Source organism: Hippopotamus amphibius, chromosome 10 (assembly GCF_030028045.1).
Source record: "Hippopotamus amphibius kiboko isolate mHipAmp2 chromosome 10, mHipAmp2.hap2, whole genome shotgun sequence".
In the NCBI taxonomy this organism is placed as follows: Eukaryota; Metazoa; Chordata; class Mammalia; order Artiodactyla; family Hippopotamidae; genus Hippopotamus; species Hippopotamus amphibius.
Window position 1 is genome coordinate 63,274,723 of NC_080195.1, and position 23,956 is coordinate 63,298,678.

The 23,956-nt window shown below is 37.6% G+C and overlaps 1 protein-coding gene and 1 pseudogene across 12 annotated transcripts in view; one reads left to right on the forward strand and one right to left on the reverse strand.

Moving 5' to 3' along the window:
- The window catches only part of BBX (BBX high mobility group box domain containing), a 268,773-nt gene that overhangs the window by 182,421 nt on the left and 62,396 nt on the right, over nucleotides 1-23,956 (reverse strand). The gene's annotated exons all lie outside the window — the stretch shown is intronic.
- On the forward strand, nucleotides 571-2,285 carry LOC130829933 (protein SET-like; annotated as a pseudogene).

Sequence of the window (23,956 nt, forward strand, 5' to 3'; positions counted from 1 at the left end):
AATTTTTTAAAAAAACACATTGAACTGAACGAAAATGAAAAGAAGCCTATCAAAATCTGTGGAAACTAGCAAAAGCAGTGCTGAGAGGGGAATCTGTAGCACTAAATGCTTTCTTTTGGAAAAGAAAATCTTTCAAATCAGTAATTCAATCTCCCACCTCAAGAACCTTGAAAAAGATCCAAATAAAGCCAAATAAGCAGAAATTAAAGAAATAATAAAGAAAAGAGGGACTTCCCTGGTGGTCCAGTGGGTCAGACTCCATGCTCCCAATGCAGGGGGCCTGGCTTCTATCCCTGGTTGGGGAACTAGATCCCACATGCATGCCGCAGCTAAAAAGTCCACATGCCGCAACTAAAAGATGCCACATGCCACAACTAAAGATCCAGCATGCTGCTACGAAGATCCCACATGCTGCAACTAAGACCCAGTGCAGCCTAAATAAATAAATAAATGTTATTTAAAAAAGAGAGAGAGAGTTATTTAAACCTCTGTCACCTGGGGCAGCCTTAGTTCTCAGAGCTCCAAGTACGAACCTCTTCCCCTGGGTGGATTTTTGGCTTTTCTCTGAGCATGGCCCCCAAACACCAGTCTACACTTCCACCCCAAGCGAAGAAACCGAAGAAACCGAAGAAACCGAAGAAACCAAGACTGGCTCCTGCCTCCGGTCAGAGGCAACGTCTGCTTCTCCGAATTTGCCGAAGGAAGAAAAAGAACAGCAAGAAGCAATTGAACATACTGATGAAGTACAAAATGAAATAGACAGACTTAATGAACAAGCCAGTGAGGAGATTTTGAAAGTAGAACAGAAATATAACAAACTCCGCCAACCATATTTTCAGAAGAGGTCGGAATTGATCGCCAAAATCCCAAATTTTTGGGTAACAACATTTGTTAACCATCCACAAGTGTCTGCACTGCTTGGGGAGGAGGATGAAGAGGCGCTGCATTATTTGACAAGAGTTGAAGTGACAGAATTTGAAGATATTAAATCAGGTTACAGAATAGATTTTTATTTTGATGAAAACCCTTACTTCGAAAATAAAGTTCTCACCAAAGAATTTAATCTGAATGAAAGTGGTGATCCATCTTCAAAGTCCACTGAAATCAAATGGAAACCCAGAAAGGATTTGACGAAATGTTCAAGTCAAACACAGAATAAAGCCAGCAGGAAGAGACAGCATGAGGAACCAGAAAGCTTCTTCACCTGGTTTACTGATCATTCTGATGCAGGTGCAAATGAGTTAGGAGAGGTCATCAAAGATGATATTTGGCCAAATCCATTACAGTACTACTTGGTTCCGGACACGGATGATGAGGAAGGGGAAGGAAAAGATGATGATGATGATGATGATGATGATGATGAAGAGGAAGAAGGACTGGAAGATACTGATGAAGAAGGGGATGAGGATGAAGGTGAAGAAGATGAAGATGATGATGAGGGGGAGGAAGGAGAGGAAGATGAAGGAGAAGATGACTAATGGAACACTGATGTATTCCAACCTTCCTTTTTTAATTTTCTCCAGTCCCTGGGAGCAAGTTGCAGTCTTTTTTTTTTTTTTTCTTTCCTCTTCTTGTGCTCAGTCACCCTGTTTTTGAGGTCTCTTTTCTCTTTATACCATGGTTCACAACCAATTTTGGGGGAAATATCTTGAGCAGAATTCAGTGGGAAAAGAATCTCTACCCCTTTCTGTTCCAAATTCATTTTTATCCCTTCCTGTCTCAACAAAAACTTTATGGAATCAACACCACCATGCTCTGTGGGAAAAAAGAAAAACCTTCTGCTCCCTTAGCTCTGCTGGAAGCTGCAGGGTGCTAGGCCCCTGTGTAGTAGTGCATAGAATTCCAGCTTTTTTCCTCCTTTCTCTGTATATTGGGGTCAGAGATTACACTGCGTCTCTATGTGAATATGGACAGTTAGCATTTACCAACATGTATCTGTCTACTTTCTCTTGTTTAAAAAAAAGAAAAAAATACTTTAAAAAATGGGGTTATAGAAGGTCAGCAAAGGGTGGGTTTGAGATGTTTGGGTGGGTTAAGCGGGCATTTTGACAACATGGCTTCTCCTTTGGCATGTTTAATTGTGATGTTTAATGGACATTCTTGCAGTTTAAGATGACACTTTTAAAATAGAATTCTCTCCTAATGATGACTTGAGCCCTGCTACTCGATGGGAGAATCAGCAGAACCTGTAGGATCTTATTTGCAATTGACATTCTCTATTGTAATTTTGTTCCTGTTTATTTTTAAATTTTTCTTTTTGTTTCACTGGAAAGGAAAGATGATGCTCAGTTTTAAACCTTAAAAGTGTACAAGTTGCTTTGTTACAATAAAACTAAATGTGTACAAAAAAAGAGAGAGAGAGAGAAGAAATCAATGAAATTAAAAATAGAAAAATGACTTTGGTATTACTTTGGTACCAAAACCAGACAAAGACAGTACCAAAAAGGAAAACTACACATCAATATCCCTCATTAGAACAGATCCAAGAATCCTTAACAAAATATTAGCAAATAGAATTCAACAATATATAAAAAGAATTATATAACATAACCAGAGATTTATTTTAGGAATGCAAGGATAGTTCAATATTCAAAAATCAATTAATACAATCCACCACAGGTAAAAAAGAGAAAATTCATATGATCATATCAACTGATTCAGAAAAAGTACTCAAAATTCCATTCACAATAAAAACTTTCAGTTAAGAGAAATTGAGGACAGATGATTGAACTTGGCGTACCCCCCCAAAAATAATAAAAAAATAAATAAATAAAATAAAGTATAGTTGAAAAAAAAAGAGAGAAATCGAGGAGAATTTCTTCAATTTGATGAGGAGCTTCTAAAAATAACCTACAGCTAACATTATAACACTAAAATACTGAATGCCTTTTTTCTAAGATCAGGAACAAAGGAAGAATATCCATCCACTCTCATTACTCTTACTATATAGTGCTGGAACTTCTGCCAACAAAGTAAATCAAGGAAAAGAAATAAAAGGCATATAGTTCTGCAAAGAAGAAACAAAACTATCCCTATTTGCAGATGACATGGCTGCCTATATGGAAAATCCCAACAAATCTACAAAAACAATTTCTAAAATGAATACGTGAATTTATAATGTCAAAAGATACAAGTTAAATACACAATAATTTTTATTTATGAGCAATGAACATATGGACATCAAGATTAACATTTTTTTATACTAGATATAAACATGTAGACACCAAAATTAGAAATACAATACCATTGGACTTCCCTGGCAATCCAGTGGTTAAGACTCTGCACTTCCAGTGCAGGGGGCGTGGGTTCTATCCCTGGTCAGGGAACTAAGATCCCACATGCCACACACCACGGCCAAAAATAAAAATAAAAATATAATACCATTTATAGTAGTTTTAAAAATGAACTAATTAATTGTAAAACTAATAAAAACATGTCCAACACATGTATGCTGAAAAGTACAAAATGCTGATGAAAAAACATCAAAGATTTAAATAAATGAAGAGGCTAAACATAATAAAAATGTAAATTCTCCCCAAACTGACATACAGATTTAACACAATTCCTTTAAAAAAAAAATTCCCAGCAAGATTTCTGAAGATGCAGTAGATAGAGACAAAGATTAGTCTAGACTTTATATAGAAAGGCAAGGAACCATATATAATAGCTAAAACAATTTTGAAAAAGAAGAATGAAGTGTGAGAAATCAGTCCAGCTGATTTCAAGACTTAATATATAGCTACAATAATAATCAAGAATGTGTGATATTGCTAAAGAAGCAGACACAATAGAAACAGAATAGAAAACCAGAAACAGACCCATATAGATATGCCTGTCTTATTTTTGACCAAGGCAACTCAATGGAGGAGGTTAGCCTTTTCAAACCAATGGTGCTGGAGCAACTAGACATCTACAGGTCCATTCAAAGGACCTCAACCTAAGAAACACACCTCATAAAAAAATTAGCTCACAATGAATCATGACCTTAAATGTAAAATACAAAATTATAAAGCTCTTGAGAAAAAAAGTCTTCAGAATGTTGGGCTACGTAAATCTGGGACTTGGACTTAACACCAAAAGCATATCCATAAAAGGAAAAATTGATAAACTAAACTCCAACAAAATTCAAAACTTTTGCTCTGCCAAAAAAACCTATACAGAGGATGAAAATATAAGATACAGATTGGGAGAAAATACATGTCAACCATGTATCTGACAACTGTTATCTAGAATATACAAAGAACTCTCAAAACACAACAGTAAAAAAACAATCCAATTAGAAAATGAACAAAATGCATGAAAAGACATTTTACCAGAGAGTACACAGTTGACCCTTAAACAATGCAGGGGTTAGGGGTGCCGACCCCCTCTCCCCTGCCGCACAATTAAAAATTGTGTGTAACTTTACTGTTGACACTCGTGGTTTCAACCAACCATATAGGTCGTGTAGTACTGTGTTATGTATTTACTGAAAAAAAAAAAAGTCCATTTCAGTGGACCTGCACAATTCAAATCCATATTGTTAAGAGTCAACTATACTAATACACACAACTTACATCCATCTCCACAGAATTATGCTGAATGAAAAAAAGTCAATCTCAAAAGATTACATACTATACGACCTTATTTCTATAACATTCCTAAAGTGACAAAATCATAGAAATGAGAAACAGATTAGCAGTTGCAAGCAATTATAAAGGGGGAGAGGGCAAGAGGGAAGTGGATGTGACAATAAAAAAAGCAACATGAGGGACCCTGAGGTGATGGAAATGTTCTACATGTTGTCGTACGTATGTTGAGACTCTGTGATATTTTACCATAGTTTTGCAAAAAGTTATCACCGGGGAAACAGGAATAAAATGTACATGGGATCTCTCTGTATAACTTTCGGTAACTGCACATGAATTGACAATTATCTTGAAATAAAAAGTTAAGTTAAAAAATTATAAAGCAATACTGATTAAACCACAACAACAAACAAAAAGCAGGTGAGTGGTGTGTATTTCTTCATGTTCTGATTCCTTGGGTGACAAGTCTCCTTGCAAGGCCTTGGACTAGGGTTACCAAGTCAAATGTACTCTCACTCTACACTCCTCCTTAGCTAACATCATTCATTCTGGAGGTTTCAATTACCTTATGCCAATGACTGCCAAATTTGTATTTTAAGGCAATCCCTCTCTTCTGAAGTCCAGCCAACAGATCTGCTTCTCTTGGGGCTGTCCCTGTTTCGGTAGTTGTCACTATATCATCAATGCACCGGATGTTGCTGTTAATGTGTGGTTTCCTCTGTCTCACTCTCACACATCAAGTCAATCATAAAACACCGTTAATTCAAGTTCCTAAAGTAAACCAGTCCATTTCTTCTCATCTTCACTGCCACCACCTGGTCTAAGCTACCACTATAACAATCTCTTCTCTTGACTGACTTCTGCATTCTCATTTGTGCCTCACTTAAAAGCATCCCTCCTGTAGCAACCAAACTGATCTTTACAAAATGTAAATACAAATACTTCACTCTCTAGCCGAAAACCTTTCAATGTTCTCTATCCTCTGTGCTTGCAATGATCTCATCAAAGCACACAAAATATTCTGGTTTCCACCTGAATAATTCCACCCTTCTTGCTCTTTTTTAAAATCCAGTCATAATATTCTTCTAAGTTCTCCTAGACATCCTGCTCTTTCTCCCCTCAGGGCCTCTGCATTTCCTCCTACCACTCTCAGCCCAATCTACCTAATTAACTACTCATCAGATCTTATCTTATCCATCACTTCCTCCAAGATGGGTTTTCCCGAACCCTCAGAAGAGGGTAGGTCCCTTACTGAATAATGAAAAAGATACATATACAGTAGTGTACAACTTCAAATAAATCTAATTAAAATGTTTTAATAAAAAGAATCAAATAATTCTAAGATTCATGCAAAGATATAAATAATATATTTCAGGTATAAATATTTCAATACAAGAGTCATACATATTTGCTTTGGTGGCTTACTTAGGTTAATTTAGACCTACTTGATAAAGACACTTGACATCCATTTTCTTTGGAACTTTCTAAATATGAAATACAATAATAATTCTCCTGGTAAGAAGCTTTGTCATTCATAGTCAAACATGAATGTGATCTCAGATTTCTAGCCTGCAGAACTGTGAGAAATAAGTATTTGTTGTTTATAAGCCACTCAGTCTATTTTGTCATAGCACCTTGAATTGACTAAGACAGAAAACTGGTCCTGAAAGTGTGGTGCTGCTATAACGAATACCTAAAAATGTGAGTGGCTTTGGAACTGAGAGTAATGGGTAGAGGCTGGAAGAGTTTTGAAGTGCATGCTAGAAAAAGCCTACATTACAGTGAACAGACCATTAAAAGCTATTCTGGTGAGGGCTCAGAAGAAGAGCTGCAGAGAAAGCCTCAGTCTTCCTAGAGAACATCTAAGTGGCCTTCAACAGAATGTTGGTGGAAAGATGGACAGTAAAGGCCATTCTAATGAGGTCTCGGATGGAAATGAGGAACATGTTATTTGGAAACTGAAGGAAAGGCAATCCTTGTTAACAAGTAGCAAAGAATGTGGCTAAATTGTGCTCATGTCCTAGTAATTTGTGGAAGATAGAACTTATGGTTCTATCTTGTGGAAGATGAAAATATCCAACAAAACTGGCTCTTTGGCTGAATGTTTTTCTAAGCAAAGTGTTGAAGGTCCCATTTGGCTTCCCTCAAATGTTATAGTAAAACATGAAGAAGAAAGAAATGACTTAAAGACAGAATTTGTAATCAAAAGGGAAGCAGCCATTTAAAATTTGGAAAACTCTCAGCTTACACATATTACAAAAAATGAGCAAGCATGTTTGGGAGAGACCACTAAGAGTGTGGCCAAGAGACCTTTTGATGAGAAAATGAGTATGTGTATGAACAAGGGATTTTAAATAGCCACCCCAGCAAGAAAACTTCAATTTGAACCCAAGGGGAAGGAGACCAGAACAAATGAAGGCTGATTGTCAGACTTCTTGAAATTCATAGGAGGGAACCATAGAGCTATTCTGCAAATGTGCGATATTCAACACAAGGTGATTCAGAGATCATCAAGACTTCCTGCTCAGTTTCAAAAGTAGGGAAGGCATCACCTCAGTTTCACAGGCCAGAAGACTCCTGCCCAAAGCCATGGGAGCCAGATCCCTCCCCAGCAGAGATGTTAGGAAGTGGCTATCTTCATCTAGATTTCAAAGAATGGAGCCACTTGGAGCTACAGGTACAAGACCCAAGCAGAAGGCACACCAAGAGCAAGACCACCACAGAGACCCCGACTAGGGCAATGCCCAGCACAGCTGTGGGGGTGGGGCTGCAGGTCCTTGCAACTCCAAACCAGTAGAGCCACAGGTGTACCATTCCTGCTTGGGAGGAATGCCTCAGGGCTGTGCCCAGCAAAGCCATGGGGGCAGGGACGCACTAATGTGTCCAGAAAGTGGGGCTCCTGCCTCAGTGGAGAACATCAAGTTAAAGATTATTCCCGAGCCTTAATATTTGATGCTGTTTGCCCTGTTGGGTTCTGACTTGCTTGGGAACTATTATCCCTTTCTTTCCTATTTCTCCTTCTTAGAATGGGAGTGTTTGACTCTAGGCCTGTCCTACCACTACAATTTGGAAGCACATAATTTGTTTGATTTCACAGGTTCACAGCTAAAGGGGAATTTGCATCAGGATGAATCATACCTTGAGTCTCGCCCATACCTGATATAGATATTTAGATGAGACTTTGGACTTTAGACTTCTGAGTCAATGCTAGAACCAGTTAAGATGTTGGGGCTATTGGGATGGTGTGAATGCATTTTGCATGTAAGGAGTTTACGAATTTTGGGAGGCCAGCAGCAGAATGCTGTGGTCTAAATGTTTGTGTCCCCCCCTACCCCAAATACATGTACTGAAATCCTAACACCCAAAGTGATAGTATTAGGAGGTGGTGCCTCTGGAAGCTGCTTAGGTCATGAGGATAGAGTCCTCATGAATGGGATTAGTGCCCTTTAATTGACGATTCTGCCATGTGAGGATACAAGAAGTCTGTGATCCAGAAGAGGGCCATCACCTGGCCATGCTGGCACCCTGATCTTGGACTTCCAACCTCCAGAACTATGAGAAATAAACATTTTTCATTTATAAGCCACCCAGTCTGTGGTAGTTTGTTACAGCAACCTGAACAGACTAAGACAGACTTACTCACTATGAACAATTTAGCAATCAGTGCACTATTTTCTTGCAATTCTTCTTTGCTATTTTATAGGCTTTAAGGGCAACTTCACTCACATGCACGCATGCGCACACACACACACACAGTTAGGGGTTGTTAAGTTCACCGTGTAAGAAGCCACACATGCTTTTTATATAAATACTAAAAATTGAACCTAAAATTTAGGTTTCTTTCTGAAGTACTCTTTCTAAAGTTTAATAAGCTCAACTTAGTCTCTTAATAATGATAAAAACAATAACAAAGAAAAGAATATAGGAATATGACCATTAGAATGTGCCATGTAAAAAGAAATTTGTTTGAAGCTTTAGGAAATAGGTCTATAAGCACTTTCTGAATAGTACCTTAAAGAGGTTATTACGGTTTTAGATCTTTACATTTTAAAATTCTACAAGAAGTATTGAATCTGTATTTCCCAATTCATAGGTTTTTCTTCCAATATCCCATGTTGATTTAAAATTACATATGGACACTTTGTACTGAGTACTACTCAAGAATTAACTAATTCTACTAGTAATCATAACTTCATCTACTTATATTACAGTTTTCAACTGTGCTTCTGTATAGTTCATGTATACATGGATCATAGTTATGTATATATTTGTATCTTCATTTCCTGTTAAAAACATCTAGTTAAAAGCATTATTATGAAGCATAAAAATAATAAATGGGTCATGAGAATGGATTTCAGAATATGAGATAAGAATAGCCATGTAAAAACACCACCACTATTAACTGATGTGAATTATGCTTACAAAATAGGGAACAGAACTTGGGACTATTGGGTTTTGCAGAAGAAGCAAGGGATACTCAGTGCAGCTTCACAGGATATTACTGTTCATATTTTGCCAGCCTCAGGTTAATAAAACTGGCTGTTTCCAAACTGTGAAGGAGGACATACACTCAAACCTATATTAACCAAAAGGCTGGAGGAGTAGCTTGGTCTGATTGACTAAATTTACTTATAAGGCCTTTTTGTTTCAACTACTGCTATTGAAAACCTTTCTGAAATGTATTAAGGAATACCTTCTTGCTTTAGTAAGTACAGTATAGTGAACATAATTAAATCACCGGTGACTGCAGGTCTTATCATACATTAGGTTCAGACTTGTTGTGAGCATCAGTTTTCATTGGACCCTAATGAAGATGTGCACATTTGGGCTAAATGGCCCTCGGCTATTCATTCTTCGGGAGCGCCTCTTTTTTTTTTTTAAACTAAATTATTTAAAATCAATTTTTCAAAGGGGAGGAAAGGACCTTATTTTCCTATAAGTCAAAAACCAGGAAAAATAAACCTGGTTATCTGAGCTTTTACTATATCACTGGAGCTTTTCTAAAGTAATAGGTATTCTTGAAAAATCTGTTCCATTTCAACACTTCTAAGGAAATAAATGCTCAAGGACAAAGCTGGGGGGAAAGAAAGGTAAAAATCCAATTCCTGTGTGGAGAAGAAAACAATATTGAAGAAAGCTGTACAATATCTGGGTATTTACTAAGTATTTACTACATGCTAAGTATGCTTATGTACTAAGTACTCTGCTAAGCACTATGGCTACAGGAAGCCTTTCGTGCCTGGGTCTCAGTTTCTTCATCTGCAAAATTAAAAGTCAAGCTATATATGCCTCTCGTTTAATATACAAAAGCTTCCCATGCTGGGATTCATTATGAACAAAGTGATATTACTCTATCGTGATCCACTGTGTGTATTAATGGGGGCAAGGGGTGGTAAAATAACTTTCCAAGGGGAGCTAGGATGCCCAAACTGCTAAGAATACTATTCTCTACAGTTAATTTAGGAATGCTGGCCTCTTTTACTGCTTTGGGCAGAACACTAAATGAATAACAAATCAAGAGTTGACTGGGCTATATGTTATGGGATTAAATATTAAATATCTCAAAAGAGACAGTGAAGCATCCATGGAGGCTTTATTTCCTTTCAGTTTTCTTTGAAGTCTTATCCTAAATGACAAATGGCATCAGCACTTGTGGTTTGATTCATAGAGCACTGGAGTGAACAACAGCAGAGCTGGATTTGAGTTCTAGCCTTGACAGCAGCAGACTGTGTGATCTTGAACAAGTCACCTGCTCATCTGCAAAATATTTTCTTCTATTTCTGTCATTAAACAAGAAACCCATGACAAATTCAACACATTTCCTTTTAAAATCAAGATATTACACAAACAGTTCAGGAGAATGCCCTGGAAGTATTTTGATTTTGGAAAGGCATTTGACTAAGTTTTTTTTTTTTTTTAATAAATTTATTTATTTTTATTTTATTTATTGGCTGTGTTGGGTCTTCATTGCTGCACACAGGCTTTCTCTAGTTGCGGAGAGTGGGGGCTACTCTTTGTTGCAGTACGCGGGCTTCTCATTGCGGTGGCTTCTCTTGTTGCGGAGCACGGGCTCTGGGGCACAGGCTCAGCAGTTGTGGCGCAGGGGCTTAACTGCTCCACGGCATGTGGGATCTTCCCAGACCAGGGATCAAACCCGTGTCCCTTGCATTGGCAGGTGGATTCTTAACCACTGAGCCACCAGGGAAGCCCTTGATCAAGTACTGAATACAAACAGTAAGACAGACTGCACAGTTAAATGGGTTCCTAACTTTGAACAGCAAGCCTTGAGTAATGAATCGGAAGAAATGCTGGAGGGACTTCCCTGGTGGCTCAGTGGTTAAAAATCTGCCTGCCAATGCAGGGGACACGGGTTTGAGCCCTGATCCAGGAAGATCCCACATGCCACAGAGCAACTAAGCCCATGTGCTACAACTACTGAGCCTGAGCTCTAGATCCCACGACCCACAACTACTGACCCCGCGTGCTGCAACTACTCAAGTCTGCTCGACTAGGGCCTGTGCTCCGCAACAAGAAAAGCAGCCGGAGCACCGCAAAGAAGAGCAGCCCCTGCTTGCCACAACTAGAGAAAGCCCGGGCACAGCAATGAAGATCCAATGCAGCCAAAAATAAAAAATAAATAAGTTAAAATTTTATTTTTTAATTATTTAAAATATTATTTAAAAACATTGTATAAAATATTATTAATATTACATAAAGTATTAGTATTATTTAAAATTTCTTTTAGAAAAGAAGAAGAAATGCCGGAAAGATGGACTGCATTAACAAGATTAAATTTAACTGTAGATTCAAATGAATGGTCTAGATCACCCTTTAAAATCGTTACTATATGCATATAATAAACTTCTGGTATTCAGTTTGGATACATCATTCTCCCTGTGCGGAATAACTGATTTATTGGGTTTTCTTCTTATGTTTCCCAAGTATAAATGTAAACGCTGGTACCACTAAACATGGAGTAGAAGAGGCCTGACTTAAGAACAGTTCATGTGAAAAAGAACTAAGCTTGAGTTGACCTCGAGCTCCACATGAGTCAACAGTGTGATATGACTGCCAAAAAAGCTAACATAAGCTTAGCCACCAACAACAGAAGTACAGTGTCCAGAACAAGAGAGTTACAGCTTTACTATAGTCTCTGCATCCTGTGCTGGGCACCATACTTCTAGACTGATAGGCTCTGTCTCAAGGACACCCTATTTAAGAGTGATACTGACAAAACAAGCACAATTCCATGACAGGGAGTGACCAGAATGGGAAAGGATCTAGAAAATAAACCTTCGAGATTGAAAAAACTAAGACTCCTTCTCCTGGAAAAGCTAAGTCTTGGGGGGAAGATATTAAATATCTGATGAGCTGCTAGTGACAAAGTTCAGACATAACAGGACACATAGCAAAGCAGATATGGTGTCATACAAACAGTACCCAAAACAGAATGCACTGCTTCAGCATTAGGGACATTCAGGCAATGCAACTGTTGTCAACTCTGGCTACACATTAGAAAACACCTGGGAACAGTTTTAAATCTATCAATGCCCAGGCCCCACCCCCGACCAATTAAATTAGAATCCCTGGGGTTGGGCCTGGGCAATGGTAGGTATTAAAAACTCTCCAGGGGCTTCTAGCGTGCAGCTACACTTGAGAATGACCAAGGTAAATACAGTCAGGGTGGCCACCTGTCTGTGTGTGGTATAGTGTAGATGGGATTCCTTCCCAGAAGCCTGCATTAGGTTTAACTTGTTAACATTATCCTCTACGATCAAGATCAGCTCTCTCTGCAAACATCTGAGAAGAAATCAAGTTTATATGGCACAGACTCCTAAAGGGAAGAATTTAGGCTGAGTTATAATAGCTAGCCTATTCTATTCATGAATAACTGCTTTCAGTGATTTAAGCATTACCATCTTTGTGGAAAAGGACAACAGTACTGGCATGTTTATATGTTGATAAATTTAAACAATTTAATTCCAAAGTTTTGTAAAATAAATTTGAAACATGCTAACATTCAGGGGTTCTCAAGTTTCTTCCATGATAAAATAATTCTTAAAATCAAGCAGAAGCTCCTCTGCAGTTTGAATGGTCTCTGCCACTAGCTTATCCGACATACATGATAAAATGTTATATTTTCCTACTTTAAATATTTTCTAAAATGTTTTATAACATAACAGCCTGGATTTTTTGTAACCAATATACAGTCCTCCACATTTCCTTCAGTGTTGGTTATAATCTTATTCTTAATTCTATTCTTCTGACCACTGAATAGAGGCATTTATACATATTTCCTAATCTCCTTTGAAACAGATACATCCAGAGAGCCTTCTGGTCTTAATATAGGTCAGGCAACCACTGTAGTAGGCGGGGTTATGCGTCTAAATTTTAGTGACCCCTCCAGATTTTTCTACTTAGATATTAACACACCCTCTAAACTTTAAAACTTTCACTTTAGGTAATTCATCAACCATTTCCTTTTACTTTTGCCATCTGTCAATGCAAAACGCTCCAAATGAATCTGAAGCTTCTAGGCTACTCGAAGACTCTCTCATTAATCTTTGTCATGTTGTTCTAAATAATGAGGCATTAAAGACCATCATCTTGTTTACAGACAACCACCACCAAAAGAGCCTGGAATAACATCGTGGATTTGACTAGACGGATTCAAGCTGAATGAGCATTTCAGGAGTCCTGATGTGGGGACCAAGCATACAGTTAACATTTTACCAATAGCTGGCTAACTGTACCACGTTTCAAGTAACGACTGCCCTTTCCATATCAAAACACTAGGAAGAATTACAATCTTACAGCCATCTGAGCAGCTGCTGGGTGGACAGTCTGCTCCACAGCCAACAGTCACCTTTCCATTTTTCAAGCACATACCTCTCACAGAAATGTTTTCAGTGCGGCAGTCTACAGAGCTGGTTATAACACCGGCACGATGTGACAACAAAATTCATGATGATTTTGCTTTTTCAGCCTGCCCCTTCCTTTTTTTTTAAATTCTTCCCTCCCCCTCCATCCTCCAAAGAAAACCAAACCAACAATACTTCCACAAAACCTGACTCAGACTTATGAATATAATGCTTTCAGTGAAAGCAGACCAGCTTTATAGGAGAACAGCTTTCATGAGAAGCAGGAAGCTGATCTGAGCAGCAGAGAGAGCAGGGATGGGGCGGAGCAGAAAGGAACTGAGCTGGGGGAGAGCGAAGCACAGACAGTCCTGGCTGCTTCTAGTTACTTATTGACAGTTTCATCTTAAAGCACAGATTTATGAACAGGGTGAGCATCGGTCCTGCCGTACCTTTTCTTTCTTTTACGAATCTCGTCAGTCTGGTAAACTATTACACAGGGGAAAGTGAGGCCTTACAGCCTCGCCAGAGCCCAGTTGCAGGGAAATGATGTAAGCTTCCCACCTCCCACCAGCCCCCGCTCTGCCAATCCACCTCTACTCTGACCTGTTAACATCCCCTCCCTCCCCCAGTGCTACTGCCCTGGGGCCCCAGGCTCGCCTAGCTGTGTCCTACTGTGCGGCAGAAAGTACTCGCCAGGGGATAAGGAGCATTTTTGTTTTGAGAAGTCTTCAATGAAAAAGTAAATGCCTCTCTATTTAAAAAATAATGCTGAGTCGACAAAAGCTAGTCAGTCCCCAGGAGAAATAATATTAAATAGGATGGAGGTAAGGAATGCAATTTAGCAAAAGCCAGCAGAAGGTGTGATGTAGCAAAGGGTGTAATAATGGGAGTTAGGAGACACCAGTTTTCCTATTCTAATACCACCTCGATGACCTTGAACAACTGGCTTAATCTCTCTGGTTTCATTTTCTGTGAAGGGAAAGAGTTACAATTACAAATTACATCTGAGGTCTCCTGCAGCAATTTTATGAACTGATAGGCAAAAGAAAAAAATCAGGGGTAAAAAATAATCTGATTGTGGCTAATTGTTCATTGTTTACTCAAAATTGCACATAATTCCTTATATTGAGCTATTTAAAATATGCTTTGCCAAGGTGCTAGTAAATGTGAGTAGGACTAGCAAAAGATGCATAGGAAAAAAGTTACAGGCAATTTGAGGGTTAATCCTAACCTGGAGAATTTACAGAGAATTAGGATTGCGAAGATTCATGCCCAGGGAAGGACAATTTATAAACATATGCTCAGAAGCAATTAAGACCTTTGACATTACCCTAAATAACATAAACTATTTACCTTGGTCAGCAGTGTTCTAAGTTTAAAGGACACGTGCACAGGAGCACACGTGCGTGTGCGCGCGCACACACACACCAGGAGGAAAAAGTTTTTTTAATTAAGAGCCGTAATGTACTGGTTACTAGGAGAGCAGTCTTCAAATTAGGATAGGCAAACTCCTAGAAATGCAAAAGACTTTCCAAAGGGTGTGAAGACACATAGATGGTAAATCAATTTCCAGATTAACCTTTCTAAGTACACTTGATCTGCCTGAGAATGCCCCCAGAGGGCGGGTTCACCTGTCCCACCCCTTCTTTTTCTATCCCCCTTCTCCCACTTTACAAAATCATCACAAATGTCACTCTGGGGCATTGCTTGTGGTAGCAAAAAAAAAACCTCTGAGCAGGACATAAGGGGAAAATTAGAAACACTGGTAGTGAAAAAGTGTGGCCCTAATCACGCTTCTCTTGCAACTCAGGTGGGTTTTGCCAACATTTTGATTGGAATAAAATTGGAGGAGGACCTAATTTGGTTGTCAGCGGATAAAGCATTAAAAATAATTTTAAATGATAGAGCACTGTGATTTTGAATATAACTGAGGAGGAGTTCAAAGAACTGAATGACACTGCTATATTAATACTCTCATCCTCTTCAACATATTTATGTAAACAAAATTTCACAGTGTATATATTAAAAAGAATGAAAAGTATGCTGAACTCTTTCTGCAGTGAATAACATTCACGTGCTGATATGTGAACTAACCAGAAGAAAAGCACCAATAATGAATTGAGATAAATTTCCAGTAAAATATTTTTCTCCAATATTATTTATCAAAATTTGTAACTCACATGTTGTTTTGATCAACTGTGTACTAATAATCATTGTGGTAACTTAAAAAAAAATCACTTCATCTTATTATCACAATAAATTAGATTCTGTCACTAGAAGTACAATAGAGTGATCAAAAATAATTTTTAAATGTAATAATACATAAGGATAAAATTTAATGGGATAAAATTTAATGGCAAAAGTATAGTAATAAAGACTTCAAGAAGAAAAATCAACACTAAAATTTGACTGTTAAAGAGTAGTTTGTAAATGGATAGTAGTAGGTATTAAACAGCTATGGTATTTGATTCGAGTAAGTATATTTTTAAAGGCTGTAACAATTTTATTAAGAAATGTCAGTGTTTACAATGAACGACAATTATATCATTAGTATATGAATAAACCTATGACAAAAATTTTAAATGTCATTGAAGAAATATATGAGGGAATCCAACAGTTATCAAAACTCTTTTACTACAGCACAAACGTTTAAAGACTGGTACACTCTTCTTCCATTCCAGAGCACCTTTCAACTGTTACTAAAGAATTTAAAATAAGTAAATAATAAAACAAAAAGAACAGCAATCTAGAACCTCAAGAAATGAGCCACTTGCAGCAACTAGGCTTTCCAGTTATCTGTGGTTATATTCTTTGAGTACCACAACAGTTTTGTCTCCTAATTTTAAGCTATTATAAGTGAAAATCTTCTCAAAATGCAGAATTTCTTCTTAGACCACACCAACATGACTTAACCGTTTTATTAGTGTTTCCTAGACCATTATTACTAACACCAATCTTGCAAAGCATTCATACAATGCCTCCAAGGCTTCTGCTACTCCTCCCATTTGGCATTTGGCATTTCTGCTAGCAAGTGGGGGATGTGGGTTCAGCTCTGGTCCACCAGTCACAAGCTGCCAGCCCCTAAGCCAAGGTACTGAAACACCCTGAGATACAACCTTCTTCCCTATAAAAATAAGATAATTTCACTTTCTTAAACTATCTCACAAAGCTGAGAAGAGTTCACAGAAGTGAACATGCTTTACCTAGAATTTTCGTATTAAGAAAACTTACATTCTTACTACTGAGTGCATGCATGAAGCCCCTCTCTCCATTCTAATTGTGGCAATCAGCCAAAAAGCTAACTAAATGTGTTTAATTCTGATAAAAATGGTTTAAGTAAGGGATGGGTGTGTCTTCTATAAAATACATACATCAAGTTAGTGATGTTTATTTCCAGAGGTCATAGGGGTTCTGGATCACTGATACTGCTGGATGGCTAAGGAACATATAGAAAGACATAACTCTCTATACATTCCATCCAAAATTTCAATCTGCTGAAAAATGAAAGATTCATGAAAAGGAGAGGCCTAACATATTTTTAAGATGTGATCCTCATTCACTTTAGTACCAACCCCATCACCCCCCCGCCAACACCAATACACAGACACATGTTGCTTTTACTAATTATCTGCTCACTAAATGTTTTTTTTAATTATTATTATGGTGCTTGGTAGTCCAAAACTTCAGTTTCCAAGCTACTGGTCCATCAAGTGCCCTAGAATCTTAGGTTCATTCCTAGAGGCACAAAATAAACCTTTCACTTTCAAAAGTAGCAAATGAAATTCAAATAGCATCAAAGGGGAGACAAGGTTTTAAAAAGTTAACTGTTATTACCTGTTCTATGTAAAATGTTCACATAGTGAGCCTATTCTATTCCATGAATTATTATGTGGTTACTATTATTACAGTCCCACTTGACCCTTGAAGCAATTCTCCTGTTATTCCCAGGCTACTGATTACGAAACGGAGTCTCAAAAGTATAAGTGATTTGTGCAAGATCACAAATGAAAGCCAGAACTAGAACTCCATCCTGCAGATGGATGGTCCAGCAAAGTTCCCTGGTACATGTACTTGCCCCACGGAAACTGCTGGTATAAACAACAAAAACTGCAGTGAGAAGCTGTGGCAGCATTCCTGCTCTTTTCTGTGTTTCCCACGGGGCATCCTGGTTTTAGTCCAAAGAGCAGGCATTCTGGAATAGCAAAGATCAGAGTTTGAATCCAGACCATGTGACCTTGGGCAAGTTATTTAACTTTTCTAAGGCTCAATTTCCTCATCTGTAAAAAGTGTTAACAGCACCTATAAGGTTGTTGCGGGGATTAAAAAAGGATAGTGTTCTTAGCACCACACCAGTAACAAACTTGAGTTTACTAAATAATAACTAACATTTTTAAGCTCCATTATGTGATGTGTCTTAATTCACCTAATTTTCCTAATAACTCTGTGGCACAGTAGATTATATTATTATTACTCCTAGAGAGGTAAGGCATTCTGCCTAGGGTCACAGAACTAAGAAGCGAAAGGCCTGGCACTGAGGCTCAGGAGCTTGAGTCCAGGGCTCACACTCTCAACTATCGTATACTACTGCTGCCTCTTTAGAAATGAGTATAATGATAGCACCTTTAGTCTCACCGTAATCATCATCAACCCCATCTCCATCATCCACCTTCTCTATAGTTAGTGTGTAGTCTGGAGGGCCTTAGGTCTATGAAGCACTCAGTGATGAGACATGAAGAGCTGTGAATTTGACTAAACAAGACAGACAGAAGGAAGGGCTTCAGGGAAGAAGTCAAGAAGGAAGCTGGTCCCGGGAAGAGAATAATGTGCAACAGAATGGGGAAACTAAATGGAGGCCTGAAATTGGGAACATGAGAAAATACGCTAAGCTACTAAATTGTGGGGGGGGGGGGAGGGGGGAGGGCGGGGAGGGGCATGACTTAGCCCAAGAAAAACAAACTTCTATTTTTAAAATTTAATCAGGTGCCTAAAGGAATACTAAAAAGAGAAACTGCAAAAACCTGGCCTGAGATATAATTTGGGGTTTACTCCCTATCTATTTAATAACTGCTATCTGACCCTGGAGGAAAATGTGATCACTTTAATCTACTCTCACTGATGACCTGATACAGGCACAACGAAAAGCATTTACCTCCGAAAGTATCAGAGACCAGCTAAATGTCCCTTTCAACTACTGAAATGCAATTCTCTTCCTTTGGCAAATCTTAAATCTCATGCTCGTGCCATGTTATTTCCGAGTTCCTTTGGATAACTGTGTTTTGGGCTTTTAATCTACATTATTTTCCTCTACGCCTTCTGTCTAAATCTAAAACCTGCTTTCTTTTTTCACTTAAAGGGATTGCTGGATAGCTCAGTTTACCTATTCCCCTCAGGCAGAGTTAGGTTGCATTCCATGTGTTCCCAAAAGCTCTGCACGTGCCAGTGTTAGAGCACTGATGACCCTCATTTGTGACTACAGATCTCATCACCCTGTAAGGTCCCACAGAAGAGAATCCATGTTTTGCGCATCTTTACAACCCCAGCATCTAGTACACTGCACTGTACTCAATAAATGTTAAAAGATTAGCTGAAAGTTTTCAAGCCTATCTTTGTTTCCGTCAAGGTTTCCTTTGCTACTGAGCTCACTCTTAGAAACCTATCTCTTTCGGTAGTGATAATCTTGGGTCACCGAAAGTGATTAGGATTTAGTTGATCAGTGATTACTTCTCTGGCAATTGCCTGGGGAAATAAAAAGGAAACAATCCTGGGTTGGTGCCCACTTTTCTGAATATGCCCAGCATTCAGTTTTCAGACAAAAGATATGCCTTAGGGTCATGATCACTTAAAATTTATTGACTAGCTCAAGGGGCTTTGTTTATCCCATAACATCCAGCAAAGTGCCTAGCACAAGGCCACTGTCAGATAAACACCTTTCATATTGGCTGATTAATTGACTACTGCTATTAGAACTGCCACAGGCCAAATGCAAAAGATCCTTGAAGTACCAACAAGGGTGTTAAAAGATTTAGCAAAACAACAGTTAGTCTCTAATTTCATTAACTTTTTAGAAATGTGAAACTATCATTAAATATAGTCAGACAATAAAAATTCTCAAAAATATCACACTTCTATTTTTTGCATATAGAGGTCTTTGAAAAGTACAGTGCTTAAGAGAACTTCCTAACCTTAACGGGAAAAAACCACTGTCTCATAAACTATATGGCACAAATTAACAGAAATTGTTGGTCTTTTAAGATATGTGCATAGGAAGGAGACTCAGGATCAATGATCAAATAATACTCCTGCAGTTCCCCAAATCTGATTACTATTTTGATAAATCTAAACATACCTATCTGAAGAAGTCACGGGGGGGGGGGGGGGTGCCTCCTGAAAACTGCACACGCTCCTTTTGTTAATAAAACCTGAGCTTGTGCATACTGGTAAATGCAGCAAAATAAACAGACTTCTAAGCAAAACTTTAGGTTGTATGCAAAGATCTATCTTTAAATGTGTCAAATTCCCCTAACATTTCCTTGCATTATTAGGCTTCAAGAGACATTAAGGTTGAGCATTCTGTTCAATGTTAAGGCAGCTATTATACTAAAAATCATCTTAAGACATTTTTAAAAATCAGCAATCTCTTAGAGAACACCTGGTGATCTTGATAAACTTTTTTTAACCTAAAACATTAAGAAAGAAAAAAAAAGTACAGTAAGTAGATTACATTTTGCAGGTCCATAGGCTTGTCAATTTTCCCAAATATCAAACTCATACTATACCGAGAGATTAACTTCGTGATGGAGTTAATCTCTTTAATATAAAGACACAGTCACAGCTACCATATAATCAAAATTAAGTTATATATACAATGCCAAAAAAATTCAAAGTAACATTTTTTTGTGTCATGATTATAAAGCCTAAATGGTATACATTCACTGGCAAGTTACAGATTCTCCTCACCACATACATTCAAATATTCTCTTTTTACCTTCATGAAATCTTAAGAACATTTCAATTACCTATAGTACTCTGCCTCAAGGAAACATTTCTATTAGTATTAAGACCCTTTAAAGGAACAGAATGTTACTAGATATGGGATTTGTGTCCTCCTTTTAACTGTGTACCATTACTAACAGGCATAACACATTGATTTTTTTTTCTTATTTTTTAAAACATTTTTTAAATTTTATTATTTTTTTATTTAGGTATAGTTGATTTATGATGTTGTGCTAACCTCTGCTGTACAGCAAAATGACTCAGTTATACACATACATTCTTTTTTTATGTTCTTTTCTATTATGGTTTATCACAGAATATTAAATACAGTTCCCCATGCTATACAGTAGGACCTTGCCTTGTTGTTCATCCAACCTATATGTAATAGTTTACATCTGCTAATCCCAAACTCCCAGTTCTTCCCTCTGCCACTCCTCCACCTTGGCAACCACAAGTCTGTTCTCTCTGTCTGTGAGTCTATTTCTGTTTTGTAGACAGGTTCATTTCTATGCTGTTTTAGGTTACACATATAAGTGATATTATATGGTATTTGTCTTTCTCCTTCACTTAGTATTATAATCTCTAGTTGCATCCATGTTACTGCAAATGGCATTATTTCATTCTTTTTTATGGTTGAGTAGTATTCCATTGTACACATGTACCACTTATCCATTAATCTGTCGATGGACATTTAGGTTTGTTTCCATGTTTTGGCTATTGTGTATAGTGCTGCTATGAACATAGGGGTGCATATATCTTTCTGAATTATAGTTTTGTCTGGGTATATGCTCAGAAGTCAGATTGCTGGATTATATGGTAATTCTATTTTTAGTTTTCTGAGGGACCTCCACATTGTTTTCCATAGTGGCTGCAGCAACTTACATCCCCACCAACAGTGTAGGAGGGTTCCCTTTTCTCTACACCCTCGCCAGCATTTGTTATATGTAGACTTTTTAATGATGGCCATTCTGAACAGTGTGAGGTGGTACCTCATTGTAGTTTTGATTTGTATTTCTCTAATAATTAGTGATGTTGAGCGTCTTTTCATGTGTCTACTGGCTATCTATATGTCTTCTTTGGAGAAATGTCTATTAAGGTCTTTTGCCCATTTTTTGATTGGGTTGTTTGTTTTTCTGTTGTTGAGTTGTATGAGCTGTTTGTATATTTTGGAGAACATTCATTGATTTTTATAGTTCTTTATTAAATAAATAAATCATATTTAGTAGAAATATATTCTCTCAAATCAAATTACATATCATTTATTTGCATGTTCTTTTTAATCTGATAACTTTTTCAGAGAAAAGGTATATTTTTATTATCCTCTAGCATCTCTCTAGCTCTAAGAGGTTCTGAGATTTGAAAGTCATACTTTGTCAATGTTTAAGCAAGCCCCTTCTAGTTTCACAGATATCTAAGACTGGTCTACAATACACAAAGTTTTACTGATGGAAATTTAGCAAGCATATTTTACAGTATATTTTTACTTAAGAGCAAAACCACTGAGGTAAACATTATTTCCATTTTACAGAGAAAGACACTAAGCTCCGTAGAGGCCGAGCATCTCACCTACTAAGTAAGCTTAAGAAAGGAAAGATTTGAACTAGGTTTTCTTTCTTGAAATCAAATGCTTTTAGCATATCCTGGAAAGCTTAAAAATATATCTGTTCATCAATGCAGAATAAGAATTGGGGGAGCAGGGAATTCCACATGCTTCTCAAATGCTTCCTGCTTTGCCCCCACCCCCACCCCCTGCCCTTTTAAGCAGCTGTTTCTGCATCGGAAACCAAGTCTTTGTAAGCCTCTTTTATTGGACTCGCACTGCTCCCCTGAATTCTCTAGCTGTTGTTTTAATCTCTTTCATTATTTTTATAACTTTTTTCACTGTCCTATGAAAAATGAAGAATGTTATCTAAGTTTGGTTCTTTTTTTTAAATCAACATTATAGTTTTAAAAAGAAAAAAAAAAAACTTCTTCTAGAACTTACAAGCACCAAAGCAGAAGGAAATATACCTTGAAAGCTAATGATGTGATTCTATACTTAACCTATGATTCTGTCCTTAAGACTATGGGAAAAAAATCCATCTGCAATGGCATTAACCTTTAGGAAACTGGCTGATTCCCAAGAGTGGATAATGCCTGGAAGCTGAAGGTATTACGGGTTGTGTTAAGGAGGCAAGGTCGCAAAAGGTCAGTAACTAAGTTTCCGGCAATACTGGGGAACGCAAAGCTGTGACTTCTGCTGGGACCACACACAACCTATGCTTTTACTGATGAGTGGGACCCCTGACCTCGCACTTCCAAGCAGCTTAATTCCTACTATCTATCCCAAACTCCAAGTGCTGGTTGTAGGCCCACTGGCACGGCTTTTGATGACGACTAAGTAATAGGTAAATAAGCTCTCAGATGTGAAAAAGAGCCCAACAGGGTCACTGCAAGGGGGATTCATCTATACAGGTAGGAAGTGCTCTGGATGAAGGTTAAACTGAAATGATTTAAAGAAACAAAAGAGGGACTGGTAAAATAAGAGATGAAGATTTAGAAAACAAATAAAATAGATGTATGTATACGAAAATACATAAATAATTTTCTGCTTAACTATAATATAAAACATATCTAATGATTTGATTCATAAAATCTTCATGCTTAAGGCTGATACAACCTTACTGGTCTCACGGAATGGTTATTTATGAAAATATTTTCAGAGGTGTTTACAAGAAATACTTCCTATTTGAAACTATAAAACTCATATTGTATATGTGAAGTCATATATTCCAGGGGAAAAAAATGAAAGGATTAAGATCTGTAGAAAGGATGAAGAGACCAAATTACACCCTAAAATGCTGGAAAGCACTAAAACAAAGGCATAAAGGAACTAATCAAAATTCATGGAGCACAATGCAAAATTTCTAGCCAACTGTGAAGATCACACTTTTGAAACAAATTTTGTTTTGCTAGATCTTGCCCCTTCTATGTGCCTTTTTTGTGATTAAGAAGGCCAAAATTCTCATCACAGGAATAAATTCTGAGATATTTCTGTACTTGAGCAACAGTCAGGTTAACTGTCCTCTTCAATACCTTCCCAGAGAAAATGTAGAGCTCAATTCCACTTCCGAAACTTTGAAAAAGAACTGTTATGTGGCATTGCTCAAAAACCAAGCCAACACTTAGGCTTTCATGCCTCCTCTGGTGGAACTTCTTGAAACAGTGCCAAGAATCATTTGATCACTTAAACCAGTGCTGATGAGTTAGAAGCAGATGGAGTATATGAATAAGTGGTCATTTCTCTGTTACATTTTTGTTCTCAAATAATTATCTGGAGAACCAAGTAACTTGACCAAAAAGGCACTCTGGAAACAAAATTAGGAGGCAGAAAACCTAGAGAATAGTTCTGAATTAGGATTAAACTACTTTGATTTCAACTGTTCTCTATTTTCTTCTAATAGCTTTGTTTTCTCAGTCCTCTTACAAGATTCTGGAGAGTAAGGAACTAAAGTACACTTCTTTATCTATCTTCTTAAGAACACAACAAGATAA